A 13,190-nucleotide genomic window follows, 5' to 3' on the forward strand; every position below is an offset into this window, starting at 1 on the left:
CTGTCTACTTTAGTTGATAGAGAAATACAATTTCTTACTGATTATAACATTTAGGAGTCTCTTCTCTGAATAACAGCAATTAAGAGTGAGAGCTATGTGTCTCGGGCTGCCTGGGTTAGAGTCAGATTCCTTACCTCTGTAAAAGGGGATAATAAAAGATTTTACCTCAAAGCACACTGTAAGGATTAAATGAAATAAATAATTCAAAGTATTTAGTAGATTGACTGCTACATAGTAAGCACTGAATAACTGTTATTATTGCTAATAATGATAACTTTTAAGAATCTTTTATTTATAATACTTCTTAAATATCTTCTGAGAAAACTGGATAAAGAAACATTCTTGTGACTTTGGATAAGCTTCAGCTAAGCTCTCTGCTCTTCTGTTTTCTCACTTATAAAATGAAATAATCTGGCAATATTAACCTAAAGGAGTCTCTTAACTATAAAAACTTACATGATATTACTTAGCTGTGACGAAGGTTCAGATTTATTTTCCTTCTCTGCATTTGATATGTACTGACAATCTTATTTCCAGTTGAGACTAACTCTGTTTTTTTTATCCTTCTTCTTTGAATAAGAATCATGTCTAATGATATTCTGTACTCTTTCTGGCATTAGTAATCATGAGATACTTTCTTAACTTCTTATGATGAACTTTTACATTCAGTATCAAACCCCAAAGAAGGCCTTAAGATGGTATTGCTTTCTTCTGAACTGATAGCTCAAAAACTAATCAGATATTAACCACATATAACAAATGAAATTCTATCTAATCCACAGATTAAAAAAAAAACCAAAACAAACCCTGTTATGTTTCTGGAGAGGCGTATACGAAGTTTTACTCAAAAGGCTTGGAAAGTCTTTTTAATATAGTAACATAATTCACAATTTAGGATAGTGCCTTCTGAGGACAGGAAAATAAAATTTATATCATGGTATAAGAAGAGTTATAGATTCTAATAAGGCATAACTTTAGTAAAAAAGGAAGCTGAAGCTTTTTATTAAGATATAACTTTAGGGGCTTCCCTGGTGGCGCAGTGGTTGAGAATCTGCCTGCTAATGCAGGGGACACGGGTTCAAGCCCTGGTCTGGAAGGATCCCACATGCTGCGGAGCAGCTAGGCCCGTGAGCCACAACTACTGAGCCTGCGTGTCTGGAGCTTGTGCTCCACAACAAGAGAGGCCGCGATAGTGAGAGGCCCGCGCACCGTGATGAAGAGTGGCCCCCGCTTGCCACAACTAGAGAAAGCCCTCGCATAGAAATGAAGACCCAACACAGCAAAAATAAATAATTAATAAACTCTTACCCCCAACATCTAAAAAAAAAAAAAAATGATTAAAAGAACAGGATTTGGTTAAAAAAGAAAGATATAACTTTAGTAACAAAAAAGTTATACGGATATCATACAGATATGTATATTTAATCAATGCGAGAGGAGTAACATAAGTATTCAGTATAATTAAATTCTCATAGAGCCTATTTTAAAATCCTAAATTATGTAACAATAATCTTAACTAATGCTGATGTTTGGTTTAACATTATAAGTATCTTGTAGTGAAAGTCAGTGATTCCAGCAAGACAAACTATGGCAGATGTAAAATACAGGTTAGTTAAAAATACCTTTAAAGTCAGTGTGCATACTGAAGTACTTAATGATTTAATATCTGAATTTGCTTCAAAATAATACAGACGATATAAGCGAAACAAGATTAGCTGTGAGTTCTTAATTACTGAAGCCAGACTGAGGTACATGGAGGTTCATTATACTATCCTGCCAAATACTCTGTGTTTAAAACCATCCGTAATATACACAGTTCAAAAAAAAAAAAAAAAAAGCCAATGGACCAGCAGACACCAAAACCAGAACCCATGAGGAAGATGACAGATTTAACCTCATAAAAATGCTAACTTTATATGGCAAAAAGTAAGTACATAAAACAAAAACAACCAGCTTTACAACAAATGTTAAAGGAACTTCCCTAGGTGGGAAAGAGACCAGCAACATAAAACAACCTTGTATACATATAGACTGCTATATCAAAACCTCATGGGAACAGCAAACCAAAAAATTACAATACATAACACAAAAAAAGAAAAAGCAACCCAAACACAACACCAAAGATAGTTATCAAATCACAAGAGAAGAGAACAAAAGAGAAAGGGAAGAAGAAAGACCTACAAAAGCAAATCCAAAACAATTAAGAAAACGTCAATAGGAACATACATATCAATAATTACCTTAAATGTAAATGGATTAAATGCTCCAACCAAAAGAAAAAGACTGGCTGAATGGATACAAAAACAAGACCCATGTATACGCTGTCTAAAAGAGACCCACTTCAGCTCTAGGGACACATACAGACTGAAAATGAGGGGATAGAAAAAGGTATTCCATACAAATAGAAACCAAAAGAAAGCTGGAGTAGCAGCTTTTTAATCAGACAAAATAAACTTTAAAATAAAGACTGTTACAAGACACAAGGAAGGACACTACATAATGATGAAGGGACCAATCCAAGAAGAAGACATAACAATTGTAAATATATATGCACCCAACATAGGAGCACCTCAATATATAAGGCAAATGCTAATAGCCATAAAACAAGAAACTGACAGTAACACAATAATAGTGGGGGACTTTAACACCCCAATTACCCCAATGGACAAATCATCCACACAGAAGACCAATAAGGAAACACAAGCCTTAAATGACACATTAGACGAGAGAGACTTAATTGATATTGATAGGACATTCCATCCAAAAGCAGCAGAATACACTTTCTTCTCAAGTGAGCATGGAACATTCTCCAGGTGAGTTCACATCCTGGTCCACAAATCAAGCCTTGGTAAATTTAAGAAAATTGAAATCATATCAAGCATCTTTTCTGACCACAACTCAATGAGATTAGAAATCAATTATAGGAAAAAAACTGTAAAAAACACAAACACATGGAGGCTAAACAATGTTACTAAACAACCAATGGATCACTGAAGAAATCAAAGAAATAAAAAAATACCTAGAGGCAAACAACAATGAAGACACAATGATCCAAAACCTATGGGACGCAGCAAAAGCAGTTCTGAAAGGGAGGTTTATAACAATGCAATCTTAGCTCAGGAAACAAGAAAAATCTCAAATAAACAACCTAAAAACACAACTAAAGCAACTACAGAAAGAAGAACAAACAAAACCCAAAGTTAGTAGAATGAAAGAAATCATAAAGATCAGACCAGAAATAAATGAAATACAGATGAAGAAAACAATGGCAAAGATCAATAAAACTAAAAGCTGTTTCTTTGAGAAGATAAACAAATTTGATAAATCTTATGCCAGACTCATCAGGAAAAAAAGGGACAGGACTCAAATCAATAAAATTAGAAATGAAAAAGGAGAAGTTACAACTGACACCACAAATACAAAGCATCAAAAGAGACTACTATAAGCAACTATATGCCAATAACATGGACAACTTAGAAGAAATGGACAAACTCTGAAAAAGGTACAACTTTCCAAGCCTGAACCAGGAAGAAATAGACAATATGAACAGACCAATTACAAGTAATGAGATTGAAACTGTGATTAAAAACTTCAAACATACAAAAGTCCAGGACTAGATGGCTTCACAGGTGAATTCTATATTCTATTCAAATATTTAGAGAAGAGTTAACACCAATCCTTCTCAAACTCTTCCAAAGAACTGCAGAGGAACAAACACTCCCAAACTCATTCTATGAGGCCACCATCATCCTGATACCAAAACCAGACAAAGATATCATGAACAAAGAAAATTACAGGCCAATATCACTGATGAACGTAGACGCAAAAATCCTCAACAAAAGACTAGCAAACCGAATCCAACAACACATTAAAAAGATCACACACCATGATCAAGTGGAATATATCCCAGGGACACAAGGATTCTTCAACATACACAAACCAATCAATTTATACACCACATTAACAAACTGAAGAAAAAAACCCATATGATCATCTCAATAGATGCAGAAAAAGCTTTTCACAAAACTCAACACCTATTTATGATAAAAACTCTCCAAACAGTGGATATGGAGGTAACATACCTCAACATAATACAGGCCATATATGACAAACCCACAGCAACATTATTCTCAATGGTGAAAACTGAAAGCATTTTCTCAAAGATCAGGAACAAGACAAAGATGTCCACTCTAGCCACTTGTGTTCAACATAGTTTTGTAAGTCCTAGCCACAGCAATCAGAGAAGAAAAAGAAAGAAATCCGGAAAAGAAGAAGTAAAACTGAAACTGTTTGCAGATGACATGATACTATACATAGAAAATCCTAAAGATGCTACCAGAAAACTACTAGAGCTCATCAATGAGTTTGGTAAAGTTGCAGGATACATAATTAATACACAGAAATCTCTTGCATTCCTACACACTGACAACGAAAGTTCAGAAAGAGAAATTAAGGAAACAATCCCATTTACAAACACATCAAAAAGAATAAAATACCTAGGAATAAACCTACTTAAGGAGGCAAAAGACCTGTACTCTGAAAACTATAAGATACTGATGAAAGAAATCAAAGATGACACAAAGAAATGGAGAGATATACCATGTTCTTGGTTTGGAAGAATCAATATTATCAAAATGACTATACTATCCAAGGCAATCTACAGATTCAATGGAATCTCTATCAAACTAACAATGGCATTTTTCACAGAACTAGAAAAATTTTTTTTACAATTTTACAACACAAAAGACCCTGAATAGCCAAAGCATCCTGAGAAAGAAAAACAGAGCTGGAGGAATCAGGCTCCCTGACTTCAGACTATTCTACAAAGCTACAGTAATCAAAACCATATGGTAATGGCACAAAAACAGAAACATAGATCAATAAAACAGGATAGAAAGTCCAGAGATGAACCCACACACCTATCGTCAACTAATCTATGACAAAGGAGGCAAGAAAATACAAAGGAGAAAAGATGGTCCCTTCAATAAGTAGTGTGGGGAAAACTGGACAGTTACATGTAAAATAATAAAATTAGAACACTCCCTATCATCATACACAAAATAAACTCAAAATGGATTAAAGACCTAAATGTAAGGTGGCAAAGTATAAAACTCTTAGAGGAAAACATAGGCAGAACATTCTCTGACATAAATTGCAGAAAGATCTTTTCTGGCCCACCTCCTAGCGTAATGAAAACAAAAACAAAAATAAACAAATGGGACCTAATGAAACTTAAAAGCTTTTGCACAGCAAAGGAAACCATAAACAAAATGAAAAGACAACCCACAGAATGGGAGAAAAGATTTGCAAATGAAGTGACCAGGGAGGGATTCATCTCCAATATATATAAACAGTTCATGCAGCTCAATAACAAAAAAACAAACAACCCAATCAAAAAATGAGCAGAAGACCTAAATAGACATTTCTCCAAAGAAGGCATACAGATGGCCAACAAACACATGAAAAGATGCTCAACATCACTAATTATTAGAGAAAAGCAAATCAAAACTACAATAGGTTATCACTTCACACCAGTCAGAATGGCCATCATTAAAAAGTCTACAAACAATAAATGCTGGAGAGGGTGTGGGGAAAAGGGAACCCTCCTGCACTGTTGGTGGGAATGTAAATTGCTACAGTCACTATGGAGAACAGTATGGAGGTTCCTTAAAAAACTAAAAATAGAAGTACCATGCGATCCAGCAATCCCACTCCTGGGCATATATCTGGACAAAACCATAATTTGAAAAGATACATGCACCCCAATGTTCACTGCCGCTCTATTTACAATAGCCAAGACATGGAAGCAGCCTAAATGTCCATTGACAGAGGAATGAATAAAGAAGATGTGGTACATATATACAATGGAATATTATTCAGCCATAAAAAAGAACAAAATAATGCCATTTGCAGCAACATGGATGGACCCAGAGATTGTCATACTGAGTGAAGTAAGTCAGACAGAGAAGGACAAGTATCGTATAATATCGCTTATATATGGAATCTAAAAAAATGATACAAATGAACTTATTTACAAAATAGAAACAGAGTTACAGATGTAGAAAACAAACTTATGGTTACCAAGGGGGAAAGTGGTAGGGAGGAATTAATTGGGAGATTGGGATTGATATATACACAGTACTATAAATAAAGTAGACAATCAACAAGGATCTACTGTATAGCACAAGGAAGTCTACTCAATATTCTGTGATAACCTATATGGGAAAAGAATCTGAAAAATAATGGATATAGGTATATGTATAACTGAATCACTTTGCTGTACACCTGAAATGAACACAACATTGTAAATCAACTACACTCTAATATAAAATTAAATTAAATTTAAAAAAATTAAAAAAGAAACATTCTAGCCAAGGAGCATTTATATTCTATTATTTTTAGTCATAATATATGTACATATGTATATAATAATACATAATGCATAATTATATATGTATTATTATGCATCATATAGACATATCAATAAATTCAGAAAGACATGATAACATATAAAAAGTACTTATCTCAAGGTGGTAAGATTACTCTACTTTTCCATATTGTCTTCTTTTTTTTTTTTACAATAAACATGTATTAATTTTATAATAGAAATATTCTTTAGAGGTGTTTGTATGTCAACTATTTTGAGAAGTCCAGCATTTTATTTATTTTCTGAATTTTAGAATTTTATTTATTTTTTTATACAGCAGGTTCTTATTAGTTATCCATTTTATACATATTAGTGTATATATGTCAATCCCAATCTCCCAATTGGCATTTTAATCTATAGATGTCAGATGTTTTTCATATTCAATAAATATTAAGTTCACAGACAAGATAACTATAATTATATGAAGAATTCATGCAGAGAAAACAACTCCTACCTTCTGCAGAGAAACTGATAAAAACATAACACGTGCTGTGAGACCCAGCAGCGTAATGGAGGCAGTAAATCTCTAGATCTTCTATGTCTTTACGAGTCCCTATAAAGGAGTACCTCTTCTCTCTGTAACAGAAATAACATAGACACACACATTTATTTAAAGGAATGTAAATTATCCTTAAGTACACACTGCAGCTATATAGGCTGCTGCCTGTTTTCAAGTGGGGTCTCACAGAAAAACAGTTGGAAATATTACCACTTTTAAAAAAAAAAATAAATTTATTTATTTATTTTTGGCTGCATTGGGTCTTTGTTGCTGTGTGCAAGCTTTCTCTAGTTGCGGTGCACGGGGGCTACCCTTCATTGCGGTACGTGGGCTTCTCATTGTGGTGGCTTCTCTTGTTGCAGATCATGGGCTCTAGGCGCGTAGGCTTCGGTAGTTGTGGCAAGCGGACTCAGTAGTTGTGGTTCATGGGCTCTAGAGCACAGGCTCAGTAATTGTGGAGGATGGGCTTAGCTGCTCTGCAGCATGTGGGATCTTCACGGACCAGGGATCAAAGCCGTGTCCCCTGAATTGGCAGGCAGATTCTTAACCTCTGTGCCACCAGGGAAGTCCTATTTTTTTTTTTAATTTACCATTTTATTTATTTACTTTTGACTGTATTGGGTTTTAGTTGTGGCATGAGGGACCTTTGTTGTGCCATGTGGGCTTCTTAGTTGCGGCATGCATGCGGGATCTAGTTCCCCGACCAGGGACTGAATCCACGCCCTCTGCATTGGAAGCGTGGAGTCTTAACCACTGGACCACCAGGGAAGTCCCCCATTACCACTTATTTGTTATATGACCTTGGGAACATTACTTATCCTCTCTGTGCCTTAGTTTCCTCATCTGTAAATAGGGATAATAACAGTACCCAAGTAGAAGGGTCATTATAAAGATTAATATTCATAAAGTACAACAGTGTCAGATACAATAACAATAGTGTATGCCATATATGTGGTTTTTAAAGAGAAATACCTGAGTGGGGTTGATTATATTAATAGAGACTCTTCACAGAGCATATTACTTTCAGTGATATTTTACTTCTGTTAACATCTCAAGTAATTCTCACTTCAGTGCTATGAATGGATATTATTACCACCTGGCCCTCCGCTTTGCAAATCAGAAAGTTGATTTTATCAGAGCTCCCCAAACTGTTACAAACTCACAAGAACTGATAAATTTAAAAAGGCAACTTTTTGTTGTTCCAAAATGATAGCAAATGGACTGGATATAATACTATTTCCTGCTACCTGGTCTATTTAAGTACAAACCACTTAGAAACTACCTGTTTAGTGTAAAGTTAAAGCAAGTAGAATTGAAAAACTCAAACTGGATCTTCCATCAAACCATAGTAGTGTGCTTTTCTACTGTGTTACTAATCTCCTCTTACACTTGATATGATACCTTGAGAAAGCACAACATCACCAATGGAATATTCTTGCCAAGAATGTTTAATCTCAATCTAATAATCAAAAAAAAAATCAGAAAAATCTAAATTAAGGGACATCTTGCAAACAATTTGCCCAGACTTTTAAAACATGTCAACAACATGACACAAGAAGGCTGGGAATTTTTCTTTTTTTAAGTTTAAAGGAGGTTAAATGGATATGACAACTGAATACAATGCATGATCCTTGAGTGGATCTTGGAATCAGGGGGAAAAAAGACAGCTATAATTACTGAACAGTTGGGAAATTTAAAATACAGACTTTTAAAATCCCTATTAGTTAATACATTTAAAATTAGGTGGATTATTCCTGTAAATAAAAATTATTCATTCATGCGTTTATATGCATCATAATTAATTAAACATCTATTCAGTGTGATAGGCCTGCAGATAATAAAAATTCTTGCAAGTAACAGACCTTAAAATACAGTCTTGGCCTGGCCAAAGAGGTCAGATGACGGGTAGTGCGGACCCCTCTTAGTCTGGCAAGTTAGCAAAGTGGCTAAACCACCATCTGATATATTTGGGACTCAGGCCATCTTCCTACTGAAGTGTTTTCCCTTCTAATGAAGGGGAAAAATTCAGAATGTTGGAGCAGGCTGCTGCTTCATGCAGCCTTCAATAAAGTTCTACAAGAAAGAGTGGCACATCAGGAAGCAGAGAAGGGCAAAAAAGATAGCTTTGCCAAAAGAGCTACTTTCTGTCTGTGGATGAGAATCAGATGATCTGGAGCTTGGCAGGACTGAAGAAGCCAAATTATAAATGTTTTATAATTATCTTTTATTTATTTTTGAATAGGTTATTTGCATGATATAGAATTTGAGAGATATAAAAAGGCAGTGAAAAATTTCCCATCCAGTCCTGTCCCCCAGACATCTATTTTCCCTCCCCAGAGGCAATCCCTGCTACCGCTCATGTATTCTTCCAGAAATGTTTAATGCATTGCCATATCTATACATGTATTTACAGAAATGGAGCAGGTTATACACTCTGTTCTATACCTTGCTTTCTTTATGTAATATGTTTTGTCAATTGATCACTTCAGTACATAGAGAGCTGCATTATTATATATTATTTTCATAAAGCTTATACTGTAAAAACTACAGAGTAGATAAGAACGCAAGACGACACAACAGGTGTTTTCCCATGGAAAGGAAAAAAAATACTGTCCACCAGACAAAAAAGAGCGTTGAGGTATCTGAGGGTAGAGTACTGAAGATGACGACTGAGAAAGGTAGCTGGGAGGATTTGTCTGAAGACATCTTTGGATTCAGAGAGTACCAGTGCATTGTGGCAGAACATCTGAAAAGTTACTGAAGTCTTTGCCATGAGAGGGGTGCAAAAGTGGCTAAGACTGATCTGGAAGACATTAAGGAGACTGGGGTTTGAGGAAACAGGGTGAAGAGTACCTGGTCCTCACAACTGGAGACCACAGCAAGAACCTCAGCAGTAGACTAAGTATATGAAGTTCAGAGGCCCAGCAAGAGGAAACACATCTCAGCGGATGACGGCACATGGTGCCCAAATGCCAAGGGCCCTGAGTAACTCAGCAGAGACCAGCAAGCAGAGAGAAGAATGTGGAAGCCCATCCTTATCCGCTGATATCAGGACGATATGAGTCTCCCCAGGAACTTGGGGAAGAGCAGAAGCGAAGGAGAGGATAAGAAGAAGAATCTTAAAGCCTAAATTGACTCAATTTTAACTCAGAAGTGACCAAGTTACTACCAGCTGGTAAGATTAAGTTTTCCTTTATCTATGGAAGTGATGGGGTTGGGGGACCAGGAGAAGAGGTTTGTGAGTTAATCCTGTTCACACACAGGCAAACGGTATTTTACACACTTAATAAGATTTAAACCTACATAGCTCATACGGCTGTTACAAGGATTCAATGAAATGGTTGTGTGAAAATGTACAAAGAATAAATGGTGTGATTTTCTGGTTACAATTTTTTTTTATATCTTTATTGGAGTATAATTGCTTTACAATGTTGCATTAGTTTCTGCTGGTTACAGTTTTTGATAGCAACCTTTCTGTGACTTCCCCCCAAGTTCTGGGGAACTTTACGGTGGTCCTATATTTCCAAATTTTATTATACACGGCCACTTCCAAAGAGTATTAGCTTTGAAGTAAGTGAATCCTCAGTTCAAATTCTACCTCTGTCACCCACTAGCTGTAAGAATCTGGGGAAGTAACTTAACTTCTCTGAGTCTCTGAATCTTTATTCATAAAACATAGTGTGACAATCAAAAATTATGTTATACTGTATTAGGTGAAATAATGAAATGTACACACGACACTGTCTTTAATAACCAAAAATCACATTAAGTAAGATAATGAAACAAACAATTACTTCCTCTAAAGGTTAAACAATGTTGCCCAGTTTTTGATTTGGAAATTTTGATAATCTTGTCCATGTCCTGACTCTAATATATTGAGCTCTGTAATATATGGCTCTTAGTTATTGTTCCCAGGGCAATGGAGTACTAAACATCCCCACACACTGTGAAGAAAGCAGGCCTGTGTCATAATAAAAGCATTCAATATAAAATATATGACACATAACCAGCAATCTCTTCAAGTCTTACTCTGAGACTGAGTATAGGAATTGGATATGGTAATTTCCCATTTTCTTAAAATAGAAATTGTCTTTTTGAAAAAGATATTAAAAAAAAAGGTATTTATCTCAAATCTAACACGTTAGAAAGAAAAACTACTCAGTAGATAATAATGTTGATTTCTGGTTAAAGATGGTAGATTGAACATATACTTAATTCCATCCCCTTTCAAAACCACATTAAAATACAATATAATATTAAATATTTCATTAAAAAGCATGAAACAAGAAAGAAAAAGAGAATGAGGGATGAATGACAGTACCAAAATTTGGAAACTAGACAGCAGAAGGACTACAGCTAACTGACTTAGCAAATCCAAACAAACTAAACCTTAAACTAGTCGGAGATAAAGCCAGGAAAAAGTTTTATTTGCATTACAGTTTCCAAGAAACTTAGTAATTGGTAGCACCCAGACTTATGGAAGTAGTTTAAAGGTAGAAATAAGAGCAAGGCTGGTTGGAAGTCTGTTTAAGAATTAGTCTCTTGCATTCCCTCTCTACCATCTGCAACTGGACAAGTACCCCTCCCTCTATCATCCTAGCCGAAGACAATGTTTATTCTTTGGAGTGGTAAAACAGAAGGTTCCCAAACTGGGAAATTTGGAGAATTCTGGTCAGCAGAGTACTCTACTGAAAACAGAACTGAATGAAGTTTTATACTTTGAATATGACATCCCAAGTCCTCTTCTACTTAGTTTGTAAAATGCTAGTAGCACACCTTATAACCTCTAGGTAGGAGAGTGAAAGATTCTTCTTTGGAGAATCTAACTGGATTAAAGAGAATCTAACTGGATTAAAAACTGGATTAAAGTTCTCAATAAATTGACACTGGGAGTTCCTGAACAAAACAGCATAGTCAGATCTATGGAATGCACAGTCATCAAGCCCCAATTATGTATTATCCAGATATCCCCCTTTCTTTAAACATGAGCAGTGGGAAATTAATGGATTAAATGTGAAGCTGAAAAAAAATCAAGAAGTAGAAATATAATCATTTATTTAGAGATATTGTTCTTCATAAACACCAAAAGAAACACCTAGAAAGAACTGAAAGTGATTGCTTCTGGTAATTGGAAAAATGGTGAAAAGAGGTGTAGAACAGGAAACTGCTAATTTCTTTTAAAAATAAGTCTTGTAGGACTACTTGATTTTTTAAACTATGTGCATGTGTAACTTTGATAAATATAGAACAAAACAGTATAAAATTAACATTAACAATGATCTGTAGGAACTTAGCAATTCAAATTTAAATTCTTAAATGTGGCTGCATATGAACTGCTGTACTGTCCAACCTTAAAGGGTAAGTTTCTAGAAAACAGGTGTTACACCAGACAAATATCTGCTATGGCAGCCAGCACATGGCAGGTAACTAAACATTGCTACTTTAACTGCTAACAATGAAAACCAAAAACAGGCACTGTGGTGGGTTCTAGAACTCCTGGGTTCAAATCTTGACTCTAACCCTTTCTAGTTATATAGTCTTGGACAAGATATTAAATCTCTTTTTGTTTATGCTTCCTTATCTGTAAAATCCTCATTTCATAGGAATGTTGTGAGTGTTAACATATATTATAGGAAGAGTGTTTAGCACAGTGCCTGAGGCATAAGGAATGGTTAATAAATGCTAGCTATTTTAATTTTTATCCCCAAATCCTAACTCTGGATGTTAAGGATCATGTCTACTGTACCTCCTACTACTCCCTTGCACAGACCTCACGACATTTTATTTCCCACAAATGTCTTGTTCAACAACTCTAACCCTAATCATCACCCTAAAATCAATACTGCCTGGTTCACTTCAAAACACAAACTAGAAATAAATACCTGGAACCACCTCTTTTGTCTTATCCATTCTTACTTTCCTTTTCCTTTAAGGCAGCCTGGAGCAGAATTTGTAAGCAGAGGACCTAAGTTTGGGCAGATCATTTAGCCTCTCTGACTATCCATTTTCTCATCTGTTAAGTGGAGATGATAATACCTGCTGGAGTGGATACTTGAAGTTTGTCTCTCCACCATGCTTTCCTGCTATTTCTGCTAACTGTATACCAATTTTCCTTTTGACAACTCACCCGTTCGACAGCTTTAGAGGTGGGTCTAACTGCCAAAGCCAGTCTGCATAGTCCCCTATCCCTCTGTCCACAGTGAGGTTTCCAAGGATGGATACTTAATCAGATCAGGACCACTGACACTCAAAACTGTCAGTTAC

The 13,190-nt window shown here is 35.5% G+C and overlaps 1 protein-coding gene across 1 annotated transcript in view; it reads right to left on the reverse strand.

Annotated features, from left to right (window-relative positions):
- The window catches only part of MBD5 (methyl-CpG binding domain protein 5), a 402,522-nt gene that overhangs the window by 136,377 nt on the left and 252,955 nt on the right, over positions 1–13,190 (reverse strand). Inside the window, exon 7 of the mRNA XM_069540868.1 lies at positions 6,882–7,003. The gene's annotated coding sequence lies outside the window, so the exon portion shown is untranslated. The remainder of the gene's footprint in view (positions 1–6,881; positions 7,004–13,190) is intronic.

This window comes from Delphinus delphis, chromosome 7 (assembly GCF_949987515.2).
Source record: "Delphinus delphis chromosome 7, mDelDel1.2, whole genome shotgun sequence".
NCBI classification, from domain to species: Eukaryota; Metazoa; Chordata; class Mammalia; order Artiodactyla; family Delphinidae; genus Delphinus; species Delphinus delphis.